General features: G+C 43.6%; 1 protein-coding gene across 2 annotated transcripts in view; it reads right to left on the bottom strand.

Moving 5' to 3' along the window:
* Nucleotides 1-25,079, bottom strand: part of FNDC1 (fibronectin type III domain containing 1) — a 101,817-nt gene that overhangs the window by 75,537 nt on the left and 1,201 nt on the right. The gene's annotated exons all lie outside the window — the stretch shown is intronic.

Raw genomic sequence — 25,079 nt, 5'->3', positions numbered from 1 at the left:
ATTGTTCTTCTCTGCGATACCTTGCATTTGTCCTTGGACACAGCACAGAATAATTTCTGTGCTGAGTCACACAGCTACACCAGGGATGGAGCCAACTACAAACATGGCTTTGCCCAACTCCAAAGCCCAGCTCTGCCAGAAGCTCATGCTCCCTCGGAATTGGTCTCTTATTATCAATGATCGATGACCATATCCACTGAAACATACTATCCTAAAACAAATTGTAAGACCTCCAGAGCTGTTTACCACCCCACCACCCTCCACGCCACCTTCCCCCACCATCTTCCTCTGTTGGGAGCACTCTTCCTCCCTACCCACCACAATCACATCACCTTGGGCTGCGCGTCCTCATCGACCCCTCTCTTCTGGAAGGAATGGGATAAGTGAGTGATGTTCTCTCTCAGGAATTTGCATTCTTATGACAAAACTTTAAACTAGAGGAGTGACTTTCTAATAGTGACAATTTAAGCCTTAGAGAGTTACCTAATGAAGGTTGTTTTTAACATAAAGGCCTTTTGGGGACCCTGAAACAAAACCCTACAGGCAACCTTACCGTCAATCTCCTTATAAGATCAACTCTGAATTTAAGGTTCTCAAAATGCCTTAGGCCAAATATCGCGACCTCCTCCTCCCACCCACCGCACCACACACAGACTGGACCTGTTAAACAAAACACTTGACCTGATGAGATATTTTCATTTCCTGGATTCCCATTGACTTTGATATTAAAATTGATGTCATTTTTGGTGCTTCATGCCTAACTCATCCATGCCTAACTCAGAGAGAACTGGACAAAAAGACAAACAAGAGACCCAGATAAAAAGCAATCCTGCCCATCATTCCAGCCCTGCCTCTCACCCGCAGTGCCTCAGCTCTGAGTGAAGTCATCAAACCAGCATCTAACTAAGGAGCAGTCATTCCGGCAAGCACAAATCAATGTGCGTGAGCTTAGATTACTTGACTGAAAACTTATCCTTGGGGTTAGCAGTATGATAGTTTGTTCTATTCCCGATCATTGTTTTGAAGGTCTCATGAGTGCAGTCCTTCAACGTGAAATAAAGCTATAAGGAATGTGAATGTGGCTTCGGGCTCTGTTGGTTGCATTCTGAGTTCTGTGTTATGGAATCAGCACTCTGATAGCATAAAGATGAAATATGACAAAGTGAGTCCCTTGTTTATTTTTAAGTATTCTTAGAAACTTGAAACAGACCATCCTCTCTGCTGGACAAATGAATCATAGAATCTTTGTAATCATTTACAGTATTCTCATCTAATGAAGATGATACAGGATACACTCTTTAAAGCTATCTATCCATGCACTGGGTCTCTAAAGAAAAATGACAAACCCAAACATCAGTTCAACAGGAATCATAGAGTCCAATAGAAGGAACATTGAGAGGAAACTTCACAGTCCATGCATGACAGGTAGGGCCATGACAAGATGTTTTTTCATATTCACAGGATGCAAAATGAGGAAATAAGCTTAAGCTGTAGCCTAAGGGAATTGGGTTAAATGAAAAGAATTTCCTGTCTGTGTCCTTCCTCATTCAAGACTGTCTTTGAGTGGAGACAGATGGTAAGGTGCTCCAGACAGAAGAAGAAAGCCAGTAAGAGCCTGCTACGACTCCAAAGATTTCATAACACAGCAAAATCACTTCCACAGTTCATACCAGTAAACTTTACTCAGATTCAAGAATATTTTGCTGGGGACTGAGTGGCAAAATAATATTTTGGTGGCCGTTCAGATACCCAGCAATTGCCAGGCTAGACACTTCTGTGCCATAGCTCCCATGGGGAATATGACCTCTATTGGTTTGCCGGAGAATGAAAAATAAGGGCACAAGCCCCACCTAGATTTCTTACTTTGGTCTAGCACCAACTCCAGAACTTATCCAAGAGGGCCCAAAGAGGCCAGTTTGGTTCAAGGGTCAAAGTATGGATCCATGACTGCTCTTAGATAGATGGATTCCGAGATTCCAATGGCTCTTCAATGTCTGTCCTTGAAGAGTCTTCAGTTTGCACAGACAGGCCTCCAGAGATTCCCCGGGGTTGCTGACATGCTGAGCCCAGAACTAAGCCTGAGTCCAGCGGTAGGTCTCTGGGCCAACCTGACCAATATCTGCAGGGTCTGTTCATCATAGTAGATGGGGCACCATACCTCATCTTCTCACCCAGGGCTGCCCACACACTTGGTGCTCACTTAAATGGTTTATGATTGAAGGAAAGGACGTAAGACCAACAAGATCAAATCCAGGAGTCTCCAAGGACCATGCCTACAAGTAATGAAGACCATGAAATGCTTACAAGGGCCATGAACCTCCAGCAAGTGACATCTATGGAGAATATATGCTCCATCTAAAGGCACAATTCAGTTTAGGTTCCTGGTGACAAAAAGAAATTCAGACAAAAGGTGTCCAGGCTCCACATTGTCAGACATTCTGGGATTTTTTTCTAAGAAGCTAAAACCCTGATTTTTGTGTGAAAACTCCCAATTGTATATTAATTGGTGATTAACTCCATTAAAAAAAACACTATGTAGGGACACACACACACATACACACATGAGCTGCCGGACTCAGTCCACTGGCGGCCAGTCAGTGACCTCTACCTTGACCCCAGAAGAAATCCTTTAGTTGTTGACCCAGACAACTTCCTCGTGTCCAATTTCAATTCAGAGACTCTGTGAATCCGGGTCCGTGAGGAAAGTCTATGAATCAAGATGAAAGCTAAAGTCTGGAGAGGAACTAGACCAACCTAGCCCCTGAAGGCATCAGGTACAGATCTGTCCAAGGAATCACATCACACCCCCAGACCTCCCCTCCCTCCCTCAAGAGACCGGAAGGCTCTGAAAAAGCTGTCCTGGGCTCCAAGAAGTAGGGAGATGCATCCCAGGAAGCCTTCAGGGAGAGGAGTGTGGGATGCTACACAGGCTTCAACTACCAGCAAAACTGTTGACTTCTGCATGTCTATTTCTGGCCTAACCATTCCAGACCAATATTCCCTTACTGTCTATATGGTCCAATATGAGTTTCAAACTGAACACTTTCAGGATGAAATTCAATATCCAAATATTCAAAATCTTGGTTCAGACAACACCACCTGTCCAAGCACCTGAATTAGATGTTCAGCATCATCCTTCAGTGTCCAGGCATATCCATGGTGGACGAAAATAAGCATGCTTCCTCTCAAGGGAACTCTGTCAAGCACTATTTCTCAGAAGAAAGAGAAGGAAGGTTCAGAATCAGTGAATAAAGTGAATCAATGGTAAAAATAATGCCATAATGACACAATTCATAAGAAATCATGCTGAGAAAACTGTGATTTGAAATAGTAACTGAATCTTTCTGGATTAAAAGTGTTGCTTTTGGTCTTGGTTTTGTTTCAATTTTTTAATGACATATAGTTACTTAAGTTCTCAAGGTAGGTAAAAGAAAAAAGATGAATGGATGGTAGATTTTAGAGGTGGGGGCAGGGGTGGTTATAAGAGCATGACATGGCTGAGCGTGGTGGCTCACGTAGGTTATCCCAGCACTTTGGGAGGCTGAAGCAGGTGGATCACCTGAGCCCAGGAGTTTGAGACCAGTCTGAGCAACATGGTGAAACCTCATTTCTATATATAAAAACAATACAAAAAAATTAGCTAGACATGGTGTCATGCACCTGTAGTCCCAGCTACATGGGAGGCTGAGGTGGGAGCATTGCTTGAGCCTGGGAGGGCAGGATGCAGTGAGCTATGATTTATCATTGTACCACCACACCCTAGCCTGGGCGACAGAGTGAGACCCCGTCACACAAAAAAAGCATGACTAATCCAGGGAGAAACAAAGAATAAAATCATCTTCTATCAGGCATAATTCCCTTGAATATGCTCCATTTTAACTTTGAAATGCACTGATTTTAGCCAAATGTTCTACAGCACCAAAAGTGTTGGCTCAGAGTCAGCATTCAATAAATATTAGGTGAATAAATGAATACTTTAAGTTTGATTTACAGTCAGTCTACCATTTAGAAACAAAATAGCAACTGATAAGCATGCTTACATTTTTTAATTCTGTGATTGCACTGAAACAGAGCTTACCACTCACATAATCGTTGTAGATAATGAAGTTAAAATACACAGCTGAGGTTTAAAAAAATCCACTAACAAAATGTTGAATAGGTAAAACCAAATATTTTCTGAGTTAATGAGTTATGGAATAGTTGCAGGAAAAACAAATGCTATTTCTTCTTTGATTTTTCTACCAAGTATTCCCTGGAGAAAATTATTCAAGTAACTAAAAATCCATTTGATTTGATTTGAAAATCAAGTCTTCAAATAATAGATTTGAGTTATCTTTGGATCTCAAAACTCCTGGTCCCACTGTACTTAGACAATTCATTGATTCCTAGGACCCATCTCTTATAGTGATATGGTTTGGCTCTGTGTCCCCACTCAAATCTCATGTTGAATTGTGATCTTGAGTGTTGGAGGTAGGGGGTGATGAGATCATGGAGTGGTTTCTAATGGTTTAGCACCATCCCCCTAGTGCTGTCCCATAATAGTCTCACAAGATATGGTTATTTGAAAATATGTGGCACCTCCCCTTTCGCTCTCTTGCTCCACCATCGTAGACGTGCTTGCTTCCCCTTTGCTTTCCGCCAAGCTTGTAAGTTTCCTGAGGCCTCCTAGCCTTGCTTCTTGTACAGCCTGAAGAACCATGAGTCAATTAAATCTCTTTTCTTCATAAGTGACCCAGTCTCAGGTAGTTCTTTACAGCAGCGTGAGAACGAACTGATACAAATACCAAATGGAATACATTAGGCAAAGCAATAAAAGGGCCTATATCTTTCTAGTGTGCTGATCAATAACAAATTACATTTCAGTTTCATTTCCCCAGGCTAAATGTATGAAGCACCCGTTCCTGAACTTGAAGCATGGGGCACAAAAGTGCTCATGATGAACATTTGAGTTCAAAACAAAATTGAACAAACAGATAAAAGAGTCAGAAAGCAAAATATCAGGTTTATTGCTGACAAAGCTGAACCGGAGAATGTGGGCTCTAACGTGTGGCCACCATTGTGCTTCCTACCTCCTCATCTCCCTGCTCCAGCTCTGGACCACTGGAGGACCCAGAAGGAGACTGCAGGGCAGACTACTCAGCATGCAGCTTCCCAGCTGTGGACAGAGAGCAACCGGCCTAGACCTCACCCCATGAATTCCCACAGGGACGTGGGAGTGGAGCCAAATGGAACTTTCCCGTAGGAAGGCAGACCTGAGAGGAGACACTCATGCCTGGGGCTTCTAATCCATTCACGCCACCAGGTAAAGAAAGAAGGCCGACCAGGCTGTACTCCTCCCAATCGCCCTCGGCTGCAGCGTGGAGTGCGGGACAGGGGACAGGCCAGAAATGTCCTCTGTTGTGCTCTATGGCACCACAGTTCCTCTCCTTGGAAGCTCCCTGAACATCCCCAGCTGGTTGTCCCTGACCCCACTGGGTGCAACGGTCAACCTATGGTCAAGCTGTGGCTGCCCCTCAGGGCGAGGATGAGGACCACCTCGTGCCACCTTCAGGCGATGCCCTGGATTCATCAGTGACCTGCCATGTATCTTCCTGGGATTAAAGATGGGAATACCGCCCCTATCAGGACCCCAGAAGGCTTTGACACGGGTAAAACTCATTCTTTAGCCAACTCCAAAGTCAAGCTGACCTCCAGGCTGAAAATTTACTGCTGTCCTGACCTATTCCAATGCCAAATTTTGCCCAGTTTATGCTATCCAAAAGAGCCCAGCACAGTCCCAGGAATGAGATGACATAACAGCATGACAATCTGTTCATAACACAATACAAGCAATATAAAAACACCCAGATTTTCACAGAAATCCCTCCCATCACAAAATTCCCAGGTGAAATTTAAAGTCCAAAAGTAGTGCTGTCTTTGTCTTATAGCTCAAAACCGAAAGAAATTGAAGTCCAAATAGCTTTCCTCCTTTACTTCTTATACTATTCGGCCTCAGCCAGGGAAGAGTCTTTCCAACGCCCAGGAGGGGTGAGAGTTCCCTTAGCAACTGTGGCCTCTGCCATCATTCACTGAAATCGGTGCCGTTTCTTCAGGGTTCCCTGAAGTAAGAATAAGTGAATCCAAAGCGTCCTGCTTGCCTAAATTCTTAGAGTCCTCCACACAATCTCTATAAGGAAGCCAATCCACACTGTATTGTGGAAAGAATACACATCATTTCTGTCTATCCAGTAAAGCTCCCCTAATTCTTCTGGTAATAGACGTGTGACCCCGAACTGCCCAGGGAACTTCCCAGGAATTTTTCTAACTGGAGCTGGACCGGAGATGTGGCCAGTACTTTCTACTCATGAGGCTGTGGAGGAAGAATCCTGACATTGCTGGTGACCAGCTCTTGCTGTCACATTGAGAAGAGACCAGAGGTGAGGAGAGAGTTCCAATGATGCTTACAGCCCTAGTTCCAGGCATCCCAAAGGCCAGCTGGCCCCCTGCCTATCCCATGGTATAGCTCCAAGAACCAATGAATTCTGGAATTTAAATGAGCTCAAGTTGGGTTTTTGCCATCCATAGTCAGACCCCGATGGGCTAGAACATTATTAATCAAGATCTTCTATGAAAATAAAAATTGGCTAGGTGCAGCAGCTCACACCTATAATCCCAGCACTTGGGGAGGCTGAGGCGGGCAGATCATCTGAGGTCAGGAGTTCAAGACCAGCCTGGCCAACATGGTGAAACCCTGTCTCTACTAAAAATACAAAAATTAGCCAGGTGGGCATGGTGGTGGGCACCTGTAATCCCAGCTATTCTGGAGGCTGAGGCAGGATAATCGCTTGAACCTGGGGGGCGGAGGTTGCAGTGAGCTGAGATTTTGCCACTGCACTCCAGCCTGGATGACAGAGTGAGACTCCATCTTAAAAAAAAAAAAAAAAGTAAAAATTAACATTTTTGAAGCTACCCCCACAGCCAGTGTATTTGGACGCACTCAAAGAAATTGAGGCGGCCGGGCGCGGTGGCTCACGCCTGTAATCCCAGCACTTTGGGAGGCCGAGGCAGGTGGATCACGAGGTCAGGAGATCGAGACCATCCTGGCTAACACGGTGAAACCCCGTCTCTACTAAAAATACAAAAAAAATTAGCCGGGCCTGGTGGCAGGCACCTGTAGCCCCAGCTACTCAAGAGGCTGAGGCAGGAGAATGGCGTGAACCCGGGAGGCGGAGCTTGCAGTAAGCCGAGATCGCGCCACTGGACTCCAGCCTGGGCAACAGAGCGAGACTCCGTCTCAAAAAAAAAAAAAAGAAAAGAAAAGAAATTGAGGCAGATACCACCTGGTACGACTGCCATTCCTAGTGGAGCATTCACAGCAGCCCACCCAGCCTGCAGCAAATGCCAACGAGCCAGTGAGGACAGACTAAGTTACAAAGAAACTCCCAAAGGAATGTTAAGGGCTTTGGAAATACACTGGTCCAATAAAACCCCAAAAATGCTGAAGTTACTTCTTAAGTATACCAAAGATTGCTCTTTAATGCAACAAACCCTTCATGCTTACGTAAGTCTCCCTACTTCATCTTTGTTTGAAGTTCAAGTTTTACTTTCCATTGGAAACCGCCAAATACTTCCCAGACTCTGAAATGAAGAAAACACAGATCTCAGTGTAACCACACATCTTGGACCAAAAAGTCAACAGATAATCAGCCAGAAAAGGTTAGGATGTACTACAATAGCAATATAGCTTGGAGGTAGGAATCAATGTGATATATGACATAGAGACTAGGATTCAGAGGAAAGGTGGAAAAATTAAGCTATCATTCATACGATACAGGACAGCACAGAAATATTCAGAAATTCAGAAACATCAGAGGGTTGACAACACATGGGCAAAACACTAGAACGACTCAAATGACTGATCAAATTTTAAATATTTTTTCAAATGGATGTTGGAATTATATTTGGCAAATATTTATGACCCAGACCCCACCCAGAAAAAAGAAAACCGTGGAAGTCCAGGTTGTTTTGTGGTTCTGTGATGTAAAACTAATACTAGTAAAATTTGCAGATGGTGGATTGAATTTTCCCCGAGGAGGCTGCTATTGGGTAGACACAGTCTGGGTATGAAAAGAACCCCCTGGGTCCCCTTCTGACATTTGTCAATATGCATAGGGTTCAATAGAAGTGTTTTCCACAGTTGGCATTGGGTTCTTTAAGGATAACTGTACAAAAAATAAAATCAAACCCTAGCTCTTTGGAGTCTGAACTTATTATAAAACACACTAGGGAATGGAAAGAGCTTTGCAAACAAAACTCTGACACCACCCAGTGCTTTGTCAGGTCAGAGGAACCTCAAGGCAAGCAGGTGTCCCAGGTCCCACGGGAGATGGAGGACAGCAATGGAAGCAGATCGTGTCCTACAGACTTTATCCCTGGTTCACCTTCCTCACTGCCCAATCCATTTCCCCATGAAACTCTAACTTACTGGATTCTACTCCAGGCCCCAAAGCACCCTGTTATGTTCACCTGGGGAGGGTGGACACTGATGGAGTGAGCAGCTCTGCCCTAGGCTACAGGTCCCCATTACTGGCTGCAGCCAATACTAACTCCTGAGCAGAGGAGCCAGCGGCATTCCTGGGCTCACCTCTCCAGCCACCCCAGCCCCACCTAAATTCCCCGTGGTTGTCACCAGCTATTCTTCCAGCATTTTGATAACAACGCATCATTTTATTCAGACAAAAAGGCCAAATTTTCATGCATGCATGCCAATGTACTTATAAGGGTACACTGGATAGTCACTGAATACAGTTGTGAATCACATTTTTTCTTCATCATCTCAAAGAAGCCAAATGGTGAAGCCATCCAAATCTCCAAAGGGGAAACATTGGCCAATCTTTAAATGGCATTTGTCAGATCCATTTCTATCCCCTCCAGACTGTCAGTGCCACCACCACCTTCACGCATTTCTGTGTGAGCGCTTTCCACCTCTGGTGGGTTTCAAGTGGCTGCATGTCAGGGTGATCCTCACACCTGGGCTTCAGTAGACTGCATCTTGTGCCAGAGACCCCTGTGTCTCTGGGCTCTGCCTGGGAGCTGCATGTCAGCTTGCCATGCAGGCGACTGCCAGGCATGCTGCCTCACATGAAAAGGTCCCATGGAAAGAGCTTCCATGGTGCCTGGGCAGCTCACTTTTGCCTCTAGGGACCTCAGGAATTGGCTCCCAACCTCCAGCCAAGTTCACCTGCACCATTGCACGATGCGGGCAAACTAAGCCTTTCATTCAGAAGCACTCTCATTATCTCAAGGGTTAATGGCTCCTTATGGACAAAGTTTCCCTAGAATGTGTTAGATTCTAGGTTGTTTGTTTATTTGCATTTCAGGGGAAATTGGAGCAAAGAGAAAGAATATTCATTAATATAGTTTATCTTTCATTATTCCCTTTCATTATCTTCCTACTTTACTCCCTCCTTCCCCACCACCCACCAACTTGGAAAAGATCTACAAAGTAGAAAAATACAAAAATGGAACAGTAAAATGAAACACGAAGAAATTCTGTTTCAAAATAAACTGCAAGCAGCAAAACTAAAATCAAACTCTCAAGCCAATAGGAACTGACTGTAATTTGCTCAGAGAATATTCTTAAAATAAATCTCCCTTATCCCTCAAGATGTTTCTGAGACATTTTAAGCTGGATTTTTATTAGTCCCATTCAAGTCCAGTTTCCCAACTAATATATAACAGTCTGACAGATTGCATTAAATTCAGAAACCACCACCATAGACACTATGGATTGGCTACCCAAAAGCTATTCCCAGCTTCTTTCTCCCTCACTTTCTACTACAGAGGCCGGAATACTAAACATTCAGTCATGACTTTTCAGCTTCCCTTGCAGCTAGGATGGCCATATGATCAACTCTAGCCAATGACAGACATAGGGAGGTTCATCCTGCCATTTCTCAGAAAGCATTTTAAAGGGGTTAGGTTTGGCTGTTATGGGCTGGTGGCCTTTTGTACCTTCCTCCTTTTTTACCCCTTGGGATGTCAACATGATACCTGGTGATGCAGCTGCCAACTTAAAACATGGAGTGACAATCTTGAGAATGATGACAGCAAAGTGGAAAATGGAACAAGGCTATGTGTCCATAACCTTGTTAAACCATGGGACAGTCCCGGTCTCTCTGCTCCCAAGTTTACTGGTGAATGAGATAAACAATTCTCTTACTTGTTTAGCCACTGTTAATCAGATATCATGTTGTCAGCAGCCCAACCCACTGCTACCTAACATCACTTCTGGATTTGTAAAATCAAAGCATCTTCCTGATTTTTAAATGAGAGCTGCTTTGGTTTAATTTTCATTACTTTCTGTTTGTTATTTTTAAGGGATCCCCTCTGGGAATTTAATTTTGACAATTTCAACGCTTATTTGTCAGTAGGCCATTGACTTGACTGATTACATCTGCCCAGAGAGTGATGCAGCCATAAATCAGACTGAACTTCACCATCAGATCTGGCTGAATTCAATCCTTAGGATTTGAGGTTTTAAAGTTCTTGGCCATTGTGTTTAGGATCCAGTGTAAGCAAAAGCTACCGTTTCAGAGCAAAAACAAGATTCCCCCCCACCCTCCATATAAACCACCAGCTTTCCAGAATGGTTTAGGGAAATGGAACTGGAGGAATTCCATAAATATATTTATTTATAACAATCATAAGAAATAACAGGCCCTAAAGAGCAAATGCCTATAGTTGGGAAGGGCTCATGCCTTCCATTGGCAGGCATCAGAGACCCAACTAGAAGCCAGTACTTTGCAGGTTTTTGTGGAATTTTTTCGCACATTCTTCAAATTCAATTTGTAACCAAGAAATAGTTTCTTAAAGAATGACCATTGTTTGCTAGTCCAGCTAGTCTCAGCCTACTATAAACTGCTTGGCATGCCAGACCAAAAACCACTCCCTGAAAATTTATTCCTTTTCCCAAAATGTGAAAGTCATTGTCTAACTATGTGAAACACTTGGGCATTACTGTACCCAAAATCACCACTCATGTTACTCAGAAAGCTCCCTGAAAAACACCCTTAGAAGAGAGGCCAAGCAAAGGTTCTGGAGAGGTAGGTTTGAAACAGAGTGATTGAGACAGACATGACCAAGAGCCAGCTACCACATAGACCCAGTGACAACCCCACTTGCTAATGAGCCATTTTTAAAACACTTCAGATAATAAAACTCATTTAATGATTATGAAAGGGCATAGGTAAATTATCAATAAAAAGGGGAAAATACACTACACACCTAATAAACTAAGAGTTTAAGTTTTGGATCCGTTTGTAATATAGAAAAAAATATTTAAGGAAGTAAAAAAGAAAGGAAAGGAACATTTGCTGACCACCTACTTAGTGCCAGCCATTTCATTCATTTATGGAACAGATATTTACTGAGTGCCTACTATGTGTCAGATTCCAAGCAAGGAACTGGCGATATAGAAGTGATTTAAAATGAGCTGTGTTATCATAACTATTTTCTCTTTGATCCCCATTTCAAAGCCTGTGCACTGCACTTTGGTGTTCGCATTTTTATAAATAAGGAAACTGAGTCACAGAGAGTTAAGTGATTTGCCCAAGGGCACACATCTAGTAAGTGACAGTCAAGCTCAGACCCATCTGAAACTATGGACCATGCTCTTTCTACTATACTTTGTTCCCTCTCAGCTGTAATTATAATTAAAAGCAATAAGTATAAACCTGGAGATAAATCAGAACCAAAGATATAAAACAGAAAGCCAGTGGTGGCAGCTGAATTCATAAGGACACATGAGCTCGTGCCCTGAATGGATCTTGTGAATGCAAGATTTCATGCTGCCAAATCTTCATCTCTTGCTCCTCAGCTTACTCTATGTCCAACAACAGTGAGCGTCTCCTCCTAGAAGCAACTCTTCTCAGGTCCTCCCTGACCACTAGACTAGCTTCTGGGACGCCACACTCCCTGGTTTCTCTTCCACATCATTGGTCACCCCGTCTTGGTCTCCTTTGCCAGCTCCTCCTCCTCTGCCAGAACTCTAAATGGTAGAGCACTGCAGAGCCCAGCTCTGGCTTTCCCTCTTCTCTACTGCACTCCTTCCTTCTCTACCCATGTAGCACACCTAGTGCTATGACTGCAAAGACCATCCATATGTGGAAGGCTCCTGAATTCCCAACTCCAGCCCTGGCTTCCCCTCTGAGCTCCAGTGTGTCCAACTGTCTACTTGACATCTCCACACAAAGAACACAGAGGTCTGAGGGATGACAGTTTAAATCTGAAATTTTAGTGGTAGGAGAACCAGAAAAAAGTTGCATCATGGAAGCAGGAGAGATTTTCAGGAAGAAGGGAATGTCCACCAGTGTCAAGTCAAGTCAAGGCTGAAAAGAGCCCATTTTTCTCCTCTTGAAAGAGAGTGTCCACCACCATTCAAGGCCCTCAAAGAAAGCAAATATGCCACTCAAGTTTCTCTCTACAAATATCAAACTTAGTCCATTTTTCTATGAATGTAGCTAATCCTACCTACCTCATAGGATTGATGCAAGAATAAAATATGAAAGAAAATCATAAAACACTCCACACATGTGAGATAACATCAATATGAGGAATAAATGCCACAGAACACCTGATATCCCCAATCACAACCTGGTACAAAATGACCCAGCCTGATTCCCAGTATCTCAGCTCTTGGCCAATTCTCCCTCCACACACAGCAGAGCTGGTATTTGGTCCTCATTTCCTTCCATCTTAGAAAACATACTTTTAATTGGAATTTTAAAATCTTGACAGTTAAAAGGAAACTTAGATAATCTGATTCAGCTTCTCCTCTTCCATCTGCCTATTGATTATAAATCCAAAATAGTCTTCAGTGATTTCCATGACTGGACAGACCCAGTCAAATTCCAACACATTTCCCTACCTTCAAAGGTAAACATCTTTGAATATGCTATTCAATTGGGTGACATAGAGTTACTAAGAAAGCCTCTCCCCTGGGAATACAAGTGAATTAATTTGGAGATATGTAAGAAAGGCAATGGGCTTCAATCTATTGAAGGAAGCACTACATTGACACATGAAAGAGTGAGGGTATCAGGCATTTACTATCAGCTGAGTGCCACTAACAAGAAATATTATCAGGGCCCAGGGGAAAGGAAGTCCTCCCAAAGCTAGGATAATCAGAGAACGCAGTATGGCATTAATGGAATTCAAGGAGCACTTTTACTAGAGATTTTCCCCATGTGTGGAAGCCCTGGGTCACTCACTGCTTTCCAGGGCTTGAATTCCAAGAGGACACATAGTCTGTCCCTCTCTGTGGCTGTGACCTAGCCTATCTTTGACTCCTCAAAATGCTGAGAATTGTTTCCTGTAATGAAACTACATTACAATTTCAGAGTGCCAGTGGACCCCATGGAACTCATCCCAAGGACCCCAAGTCAGATTCCACATGCTTGTTAAGAGGGACACACAATCTGCTCAGATGATATCTAGTGTTTGTACCCTGAACCTCAGCCTCCCTAGGTGCTAGCATTGAAAGTGCAGTCATGATGCAGCTGTGAAAATAAGATCGCCCCAAGGCCTCACATCCTTTGGGCGTGGTTTGTTTGAATATCAGCAGGTACATATGTGGATTCTGAGAATTATTAGCTAAAACAAGATGCTTCAATTCTCCCAGGCTATCAGAGAGCAGTAGAAGGAAACTGCTGGGTGGGGTGGAAAGTGGTATTAAAAAACAGACTGGAGCCAGGGCACATGTTACAGGAAAAGAGAACGTGATGGTTTTCCATATCATCAAGAAGGTCAAAGGCTGTCAGATCCATGGCCCATGGACTGTCTGTGGTAGAACAAGACTGCCTTCATCTCATGACCTGGAAGTCTCAACTAGAAAATACAATCTAGACAGAAAAAAAGAGAAAGGCACATTCCAAGTTTTACAGAATAGGAAAAAAAAGTACTGATTTTTTGAGTTTCAGATTGAGTCAACACCAAAGTGTGCCCGCCAGGCAAGGTCCTCAGACATAGTTGGTGGTTCCTCTTCCTGATCTTACTGTTCTGTATGTTTCAATGTAAAAACACTACATCTGGCCAGCGGAAGTTTATTAGAAAGTCCAAGATGATCCTATATTGCTACATTTATCATATTTGGTTGTCATTTATGGCCACAGCAATCCCAACTTCTTTATTACTAAATCTTTGTAACCCCAGAGCCTAGCACAGTGCCCTGCCAGCAGAAGATGTGAGTTAATTACTTATTATTTAATCTATCAGTGAAGGACCTAGCCAGGCTTGATCAAATAATTAAGACCACTCGAATGTCCATAGGTCTTTGGAACACCAGGTTGACAGTTCAGCACACAATGCATCTCAGGGGCTTATCCCTTCCTCATCTGAGCTGTGGCCCAGTGCTGGAAGCTGATGAACTCTTTTGCCTACTGAAAAGGAATCATCACTGATCATTAGAGAAAGGCAAATCAAAACCACAATGAGATACCATCTCATGCCAGTCAGAATGGCGATTATTAAGAAGTCAAGAAACAACAGATGCTGTCGAGGTTATGGAGAAATAGGAACGTTTTTACACTGTTGATGGGAATGTAAAGTAGTTCAACCATTGTGGAAGATAGTGTGGTGATTTCTCAAAGATTTAAAACTGGAAATACCATTTGACCCAGCAACCTAATTACTGGGTCTATACCCAAAAGAATATAAATAATTCTATTATAAAGATACATGCACACGTATGTTCATTGCAGCACTATTCACAACAGCAGACATGAAATCAACCCAGTCTATCACATCAGTGATAGACTGGATTTTTAAAATGTGGGACATATACACCATGGAATACTATGGAGCCATAAGAAGGAATGAGATCATGTCCTTTACAGGGACTTGGATGATGCTGGAAGCCATTATCCTAAGCAAACTAATACAGGAACAGAAAACCAAACACTGCATGTTCTCACTTATAAGTAGGAGCTGAACAATAAGAACACATGGACACAGGGAAGGGAACAGCACACACTGGGGCCTGTCAGGGGAGGACAGGGGGTTGGGGCAGAGCATCAGGAAAAATAACTAATGCATGCCAGGCTTAATACCTAGGTGATGGGTTGACAGATGCTGCAAACCACCATGGCACACATTTACCTATGTAACAAACCTGCACGTCCTGCACATGTACCCTGGAACTTAAAATTAAAATTAAATTAAAAATTAAAAAAAGAAAAGGAATCATGTTGGTAAGCACACCATACGTTATGAGTTAAATTGTATCCCTTCCAAAAATATATTGAAATTCTAACCCCTGGTATTTGTGAATGTGACCTTATTGGGAAATTTTGGAAATACAGTCTTACAGAGTTAAGATGGCCAAAAGTAATCCCATATGACCGGTGTCTTTACAAGAGAAGATGCAGGGAGAATGCCATATGACATGGAGGCAGAGGTTGGACTGATGTGTCTAAAAGCCAAGGAAACCACAAGAAGCTAGGAAGAAGCAAGGATAGGCTCTCTGCCAGGGCCTTCCAAGAGAGCATGACTGGCCCTACAGATTCCAGACTTCCAGCTCCGGAGCTGCAAGATAATACATTTCTGTTGTTTAAAGCCACTCAGTTTGTGGTATTTTATTACAGCAGCCCTAGGACACTCACATACTGTGTAAATACAATTCTTCTCTCCAACTGAAAATGGACTTCCAACACAAAGCAACTCTCTCACTAACGCATATGCTGACACCACACAATTAGGCTGGGAGGGAAGCAGGGCACTGTCCCACACTCGGCACCACCCCCTTATTCTGCTGGAAGCCGGTCAACATACATAAATATATTTAGGTATATCATATGTAACTAATACCAAAGAAAGCACATCTAGTCATTTAGTAAGCAGTCACTGAGCCTCTGCTATTTGCGGGCAGCATTCTAGACACGGAGGCTACAGCAGGGAATAAAACCAACACAATGTCCTGCCCTCGTGGAGCTTACATTCCAGCAAAGGAAGATAGCCAAGTATCAAGTAAGCCAGTAAAATATATGAAATGCCGGGTGTTGATGAGGGCGTGGAGCAAAATAAGGCAGTGATAAGATGTGCTGGGGGTAAGGATAGGATTACCCTGTTAAAGGCAGGGAGAAGTCCAGAAGGCCTCTTGAGAAGATGTTGCACAAAGAACCTGAAGAGGATGAGGCATCAACCCATAGATTGTTTTTGTTTTTGTTTTTGTTTGAGACGGAGTCTTGCTCTGTCACCCAGGCTGGAGTGCAGCGGCCCAATCTTGGCTCACTGCAGCCTCCGCCTCCTGGGTTCAAGCGATTCTCTTGCCTCAGCCTCTTGAGTAGCTGGGACTACAGGCGTCTGCCACTATGCCTGGCTAATTTTTGTTTAGTAGAGACAGGGTTTCACCATTTTGGCCAGGCTGGTCTCGATCTCCTGACCTCAGGCAGGTGATCTGCCCCGCCTTGGCTTCCCAAAGTGCTGGGATTATAGACATGAGCCACTGCACCCAGCTATCAACCCACTGATGTTCATGGAAGGTTGCTCAGGCAAAAGGAACGGCCAGCGCAAAAGCCCTAAGGCTGGAAGAGGCCTCGTACATTGCAGAACCAGCCAGGAGGCCGGAGGCCAAAGCAGATGGCAGACGGTGAGGGAGGGCGTGGTGTAGAAAGGATCATGCACAGTCTGGAAAACTTGTTGGGACTCTGGTTTGTATCTGAGGGAGTCAGGGAGCTATTGGAAGGTTCTGTGACATTGTGCATCACGAGAATCGCTGCAGCTGCTGTCCTGAGACTGGAATGTTGCGGGAGAGGACAGGAGCAGTGAGACTATGGAGAGGTCACCGCAAAAATCCAGGTAATACGGCTTGGGCCAGGGTGGTAGCCGCACTTCCCTGAGAAGCCAAATTGCATGCCATGATTTCTCCATTTACAAAAAAAAAAAAAAAAAAAAAAAAAAAACACTTGCAAGCTAACTGCAGTGATCACAAGCAGAATGGGCAAAACACTTTTAAAAATAGTCTTTGGACAATCTCAAAAGGTGACATACTGTAGAACGGCATTTATATGACATTCTTAAAATGACAAAATTATAAAATGGGGGAACAGATTTGTGTCTAGGGTGGATGGGAGGAAGGAAGGTAAATATGGCTACATTAGGCAGCACAGGGGCCTTCTCTAACTCTTCTGCATCTTCACTGTCCTGGCTGGGATGCGGCACTACAGCTACGCAAATGCCGCCTTTAGGGGAAACTAGGTGGAGGGTACATGGTACGTCCACCTTACCGCTGTCAACCTAAACAACAGAGAGGGAGACTCCAAGAGAAAATGATGTTGATTTAGGAGTATGCATTGCAATGGGAATCTGTATGCCACGGTGAACTATATGCATACTCAGGGAGTGAAAGGAAGACAAAGGCTTTTAAAGCGAAAATAAGGAAGATAGCAATTGTCTTGAGGTAATTATCCTTGGCTACAAGGATCAATGAAGAGGATAGTGCCAGTCTGAGGATGGACAGGAAGTTGCTGGGCAGATGTCAGGTTGTCATGGCCTTTGGCAGGCTTGTAATTTTTGTAGTCTTTGCTGAGAGCTCTTGTTATCAGGCATTGGTGCATAGAATCCTCCCCTGCTGGCCTTTCATGGCTCTGTTTGTCAGGGGTTTTAGCACAAGTGACTCCATTTTGATTCTGACAACGTTCATCCTTCTTATAATTGAACGGGAATCTATGACTATCTCAAAATTAAAACTTTTTTAAAACAGTTTTTGAAAAATAGCATTTAAGCCTAGGGTGAAGTCCAAACCACCGACCTTTGTGTCTGGGGGGGAATGGGCACACCAGAATTGGCCATAAGAAATGATCGCTGAAAGCACCCCACGACACTCCACTAAAGTAAACACAGCCACACCAGCTTCTCTGTGAAGGGCACACCTGAGCTTTCTGTCCTCTAAGTGTGACTGATGCGTCATCACGAGCACACATCCATCAGAGGAGGCCGAGCCTTCTCTGCAGGGGGATTTTATTGTATATATGATTCTGTGCCACCATGGCAGTTTTTCCCACCATCCCCCAGAGCACCCATAAATTTCACAGAGCTTTTGTCAAAAGCAGCTTCTCCTCCTGATTCTTCAGAAGGGGCTCACAGTGAGCCCACCTGCCCCAGGTCCTGCCCTCCCCTGCCTGGCTAGGGAGGCTTCTCCTGAGCTCCTAGGACACCACACCTGGCCACACCTGTCACACCCCATCCAGCCCCGTGAGTTCCGCCATGGGTGACTGTGGATGAGACTTCATCTCCAGACAAATGTGGGGTCATGAAAAATTAGGAGACATCACCGCACAGCTTTCTCAGGTACTTTATTAAAATGCTAGCTAACTCCAGCCACAGCACTAGGGCTTAAGGTACCCGCTATCCACACTTCTTCAAGAGTGGCACATGCTCATCTCCACTCTGTTTGCAGACTTAGTGAAAGTCTCAGTAAATTGTGTCCATTTATTTCCTCTTTAAGCCAAGTTACTTACCACTCCCCGCCCATGAACTCCTAAAATTGCACAGGGTCTTTCCTCGGGAACCACACTGAATTCGGCACAGACCCACCCCTGGCCCCAAAGCCAACATACTCAACTGTTCAAGACCCGCACTATAAATCAATCCTACCAGACTTCCCACATGTAAATACATGAGACTTATGCTACCCTTGAGCCCTTTCCAAAATAGGGCTGTTCTGGAACATATGAGCCATTTCAGAAAACATGGAACAAAGATGATTCTTCAAATGAGATATGACTGGAGGCGATACAACATAGGCATTTGGTCTATATTGGCATGAATAAGGCCCCAAACAAGTAAGCAAATATAGAAGAAGCCCCAAACAATGAACAAAAGCCTCAATGGCCCTTTCTGGCCAGAGCCTCATGCAGTACTGGGATTGGCTGCTACCTGACCTCCCACTGACCCAGCGACATGCCACCTTATGGCACTCCCTCGGTGGCCACCAACACTATGGATCAAGGTCAGACCCCAGGACTTTCCTGAGCTGGGTACCTCCTACACCTCCAACCCCGAATGCCACCATTGACCCAGAGCAGCACTTAGCACGAACCACCCCGAATATTCCTGGTTCCTTGCACGTGACTTCACGTGTGCAGCAAGGTCTGTTGCTCGACCAGAGATGTCCTTCCTCAGCATCTTTCTCCAACTAATGCCCATGTCCTTCTCAAAAGGGCTCAAATATAGCTGGCCTTGACCTCCCAGTCAATTCACCCGCAAAACACCTGTGCTACCTCTGTCCTAGCACGTATCACCTGTCTGTATTATCCTCATCCAGCCCTCCTTGCCTGTGTGTCCTCTGACAGCAGGCACTATGTTCATCTGACTTTGTGTCTTTGTCTGACTCCCAGTAACCCTTGCTAAATGGATGAATGAATGAATGAATGGACATCCTTCAAATGGAGACTCACACAAAGTTAGAGCTGGGGGGCCCTTCACAATATCTAGGTCAATCCCCTCGCTTTGCGGATGAGAATACTGAGGCCTGAAGAGTTATGACCCACCCAAGGTCACACACCCAAATTGGTGGCTCAATTAGGACCTAATAAACCAGATGAAGGGACGTGACACCATAAAACAGTCCCTAAATAGCAGAGCCCAGCATTTAAATGGCACATTTCTCCCGAGAAGTTCAAGACACTTTAACGCTGTGAGCATCAGCCTCACCACCTCTGTGAGATGTAGGGACTTGTCAACCATATAGATTAGCCACTAATGTTTCTCAGCATTTTTCCTTGACTTAAATGGTCCAGTAAACAAAACTGAATGTCTTAGCACAAGGTGGTAGCACTTCCGGGAGCCTTCTGGTTAAATACAGTCTCAAAGGTTCAAAGTTGTGATTTCCACGGTAAAGATCAAGCACTCACAGAGAGTGGCGAAGAGTTTGGGTAACAGGTTAGACACCGAGCACCGGCTCTAAGATGCCGACAGGCGAGCTTAACAGGACCACCAAGGAAAGGGGGCTTCCCCACAGTGAGGACCCTGCTCATATTCATAGGCCAAATCCATCTTGTAACAGAGGCTACATTCACTGCCACTTTGTCTTAAGTTAAGCCTTGCTGGAGTTCAACACATTTCAGTACCTCACATAATCATTTTTCAACAGCCGACAGCAATGTTACAAAAGTAAACTCAGGAAGGCATTCTGAGCAGATCAAAGATGTGAGTGTTGGCACTCACATCCAGCCTAGAGAAGAAAACAAGGAGATACAGTAAAAGCTCAAACCAACCAAAACAGGGGTGTCTGCAGGGAGAGTGTGGGATCTGGACCGCAAAGACTGAGTATTAGATTACAGACTTCGGGAAAACCAGTTAACCTCTCTGACCTCAGTTCCCCCAGTAGCAAGATGAGGATGTTACTGACTTCGTAAGGTCACTGTGAAAATTAAATTAAATAACAGAGAGAAATGGTGAACTCCGTAACACTTTAAACTGCCAGTTATTATTAAAAGGAAGTAAAAATGTACACCTAGGAATTCCTCATAAAACTGAAAATAGAATTATGTAGATTGTACTTTGTAGATTATAAGGATGCCATAATTAAATCATTTCCTCCACATATAGGAGACTGCAGTAAAAAAATGTGAACAGCATCTACTTTGTAATTAACATGAACACCTCTCAAGTTATTTTGCTACATTACAAGTGTAGCATTATTATAATAATTAGAATACATAGTATATAATTATAATAATTTGACATTATAATTGTAATATTATCCTCTCTGGATACAAAAATTAACATTGGTGGTGGAGGGGAGAGGCTGAGACGGGACCCATCAGGGCCAAGGAGGCAGTTCCTAAGGCTGGTACCCCTGAGACATCCCTTGCTCTCACCCCATCTTCCAGCTGCTGCATCTTTGGTGGAGGCCTGCAGAGGCACCAGCGGCACCCCAACAGCCAGCGGGCTTCTGACCCCAGCTGCAGGTCTAGGCAATTTCCTTTCTCACCAGTGCTTATTTGAATGTGCTAACACGCAGCCATTTCGACTCTTAATTAGTGATCTGTCCTTTCCCATTTAATACATGAAGGAAGCGCCAATGAGTAGAAAAATTGCCAAAAGGCAAGCACTAAGGGAGAAACAAGGCAGATAACTGGATGTTTGTCCTAATTTGCTTATCTCTATAAAGCCGCAGCGACAGCTAAGTCCAGCTAGGGCTGCACGGAAGGGCCTGCGGGTGGTGGCTTCGGCTCCAGAAGTCCAGGAGCGCCCTCTAAGGGCCTCAGAGCGCAAGCGCTGCCCAGGCCGGGCCGAGGGAGGAAGACGCAGGTTTTTCATAAGCAAGGATAACTTTTAGGAGGGAGGAAAACGGGGTGCTCACGAATGTGAATAACCAATTCACATACCTCCCTGATTCCAAATGTTCTAACATACATCTACAAAAGTTGGTAAAAGAGATGGATGAAACAGTATCCACCACTGTCCCCCAGCGACCCAGCTCTCCTCCCCAAAGGCACCAAAGTTTGTAGTTTCATGGGTATTCTAACAGAAACGTCCTGCGCAGTTACAAGCGAATACATACACATACATATTCCTTTCTCTCCTTTACTTTTATACCATTAAATACCTCTATTTTTTAACTGAAATAAAAGCTTCTGATAACAGTTTAATTATAACTCAAGAAATCCCTAAGTTCCAATGGCGGGCCAATGAAAAGAGGTCTGCTCCTTAATCAGCCAAGGGTGATGAAGCCTCTCCCGAAATGTTTGCTTCCAGGCTCCCTGCCCCCCGCCCTCATCCCTTGAGGTAGGAAGAATAATGATCCCCCAAAGATGTCCTTGTCCTAATCCCGAGAACCAAGGATGTGGGCACCTCTAGAAGGTAAAAAGAGCAAGGAAATAGATTCTCCCTTAAAGTTTCAATGCAGGCCTTGATTTTTGCCCAGTACCGCACATTTCAGACTTCTGATCTCTATAACTATAATAAAGATCATAAATTTATATTGTTTCAAGTCATTAAGTGTGTGGCAATTTGTTATAGCAATAGGAAATGAATACACTCTCCTTCCCCTCCTGTTTTCAGGGAACGGGCCTTTAGAACTTAAGTATGATGTGAATGGTCTTGGTAGGGTATATTCATCATGCTCTGGAACTGTCTGGTGATAACTTTCCAGGGGTGCAAATTGTCACTCTGCAATCCTATTACAACCTCTGATTCCACAGGAATGAATTTCATGATCAGTTGATGAACAAAACAGCTCTTCCATCTGCCATTGGCGGGTTCCAGTGCACAAAAAAGGAGAGAGGGTCTCACCACGTTCTCTCAAAGAGGACTGAAGTAACAGGGAAACCCCATAAAGCCACATGCAAGTTGAGCCACAGGCAAGCTTCTAAAGGCTTCCAGAGATGGAAGGAGCCTCCTTCAGTTGACCTATTCTGAAGCGGAGACTAGCCCAAGGCCCCCAGGGGTGCAGGACAGCACTGCCACTCACACCCAGGCATCCTGATTTTTAACCTACTTCCCTCCGTATATACCAGTGTGTCTCAAACATTTTGGTGTCTGAATTATCTTCTATTCTTAAATTTATGAGGATGCCAAGGAGGTTATGTTTCTGTGAGTTTTATCTATCCTTATTGACTTTACTGGGAATTAAAATGAAAATATGTACTTATTTATTTTAAAAAACAATAATAAACCATTACATGTTGACATACAAATATATCTATATGAAAAGTAACTGTTTTCCAAAACAAAGAGAAATGAGTGAGAAGAGCAGCTTTGTTTCTACGTTTTGGCAAATCTTTTTAATAGAATATCTCCGATCTGCCTATGCATTCAATCTATTGCAATATGTCGTTTTGCTTGGAGAAAACCCGGCCTCACACAGATGTGTAGCTGGACAGCTATTTCAATAGCCTTTTTGGATAATTTTGAAAAATCTTTGCTATTACACCAAAATTCATCAAGTAGCCAATTCTTAGAATCTGAAATCATATGAAGAATTTTTCATATTTTGTTACATTAAAAATCCATTGGGCTATCATGCACTTTGAACAAACCTTTTACCCATGCAAGATTGTTGTAAGGCTATACACTGGTCATTTGGATCTATTGGTTTATTTGGTTATGCAGATCATCCAAATGTTGACACATTTTATGAGATGACATTTACAAATCACATTCATTTATATCACCATTGATCTCACTAGAAAAAAAAATTTAAATGTTGGGAAACTTTCAAGCTTACAGTGGTGGAAACAACTTGGCAAAATTCTGATTTTCACTTGAAAGCTGAAATGTTATCATTGGCAAGCAATAATAGCAGTTATTTTACTAGAAGTAGCAAGTTCCCTTTGTTCATTTTTGAGAAAACATCGGCCAAATACCCAAGTCAGAATAACTCTAGTTTGTCTGTTGTCATTCTTTGTGGTAAATACCACATTCCATTTTAAAAAATCAGCTAGCTTAATGCACAACACAAACAATCACACCAGTGCTTCCCCCTGGGGTTGCCACTGAACTTGGTCATCAGCGGTAGTAACTTATGTGTCCTCCCCATTTACTTACACTATTAAAAAGACATACACTCAAAGATACAAAGATTTGGTAAAATTAATAATTTTACTGTGGCATCAAGAACACTCTTAATGAAACTGGCAAATTTTTTTTAACTGCAAAGGCCCCCCAAAATTCAAAGACTACTAGTGCATGGTGATGTCCCTGCCTTGATTCTCAGTAAGGCACCCACAGTTTACCCATCAAGCTTTTGCACCCTCAGTGCAAATGTCAACTGTGAAAAAGGAAAATAACATCTTAGTAATCTTAGTATTACTTTGAAAATAGTTTTGACATGGAAAATTCCCTAACAGCTTCTTTAAAGAAGAAAATAAAAATCATCCCTAACCATCCTAAGATACCCACTGTAAATATGTGCATGTGTGAGTACATCCACATGTGTTTAGAAAAATGTATCATACCAGACTGGCAAGGCCATCATAATTTTAATGTTTGCATAGTATCCTATTGTAGGGATGAATATGTGTGGAGGAGGGGACACTGCTTGCTTATTTTGTTTTATGTTTAATTGACCCTACACTTAAGGGCTTATCCAGATCTTCAGTGTGTCCTGCTTTAAGCAAAGTCCCTCCGAGCCACTATTATGTGGCCGTGGGTAATTTCCTTACAGAGATTCTGGCCCCAAAAGGGTGGTGAAGGGGAGAGCTTGACACAAGCAGCTCGCTTGGTCCATGCATTAGTTCAGTCAGAGAGAGGGAGCAGTCTATCCATGACGTTGCTGTCAAAGGGAGCCCATGAAAGAAATTATGTACCCCATAATTTCATCCACAGCATGGGGAGCTATCTACAGGTTGCTATGTCTGTTTCTATCCTTCTATTACTTAATTTAAATTTAGTAGATTTCATTCTGAAATGTGCCTGTCCTCCTTTGTCCACCTCTAGTCTGGTCATCATTTGACTGTAGATCCCACGTCAACACAGTAGAGAGAAGGGCTGGGAAGCCGTCCAGCTCCAGCATTCCTCAGCACAGTGATTCACAGAGCAGAAGGCGAAAAAGCAAGAGTGCAGATCGCGGTGGGATTCCAGGAGCTCTCACAAACAACCCCGCTCGGACCCACTCACATGCAACCCACGGGCAGGTGGCAGAGGAATCGGAAAGGCAGAAGGCTGGAATCGCCACAAAGCCAGGGCAGCACTGGTTCCAGTTTCAGACCATTTTCAGAAACAAAAACTCTTCCAGCACTCGGAAAATTTTCACTTAGAAAAACAAAAGCCAGGAGTTGTAGGTGGGGAAGTTGGAAGACTTTATTTAGTTTTATTCCTCTCAAGTACTGTGCAAAATATTCAGTGAATACTTTCCTAGAGTTCACTAATGGGAAGAAAAAGACCCTACGGCAGGCACTGCCTTTTATGAGAAAGTGGCATTGGCATCAGAATACCTCGCATAAACCTGAGCCAAGCATTGGGATGATGTATCTACCAAAAAGTCACAAAGTAATGTGATCCCCAACTTTTCTTCCTTTACCCCTGAAGTAAGAGAACAATATATACACTAAATAGCATCATAAAACTGGTACCCTCGTTGGAATAGTATCTGACAA

This window comes from Gorilla gorilla, chromosome 5, assembly GCF_029281585.2.
Source record: "Gorilla gorilla gorilla isolate KB3781 chromosome 5, NHGRI_mGorGor1-v2.1_pri, whole genome shotgun sequence".
Classification (NCBI taxonomy): Eukaryota; Metazoa; Chordata; class Mammalia; order Primates; family Hominidae; genus Gorilla; species Gorilla gorilla.
Note: the sequence above shows the minus strand (reverse complement) of the source record. Positions and strands in the feature narration are given on the sequence as shown.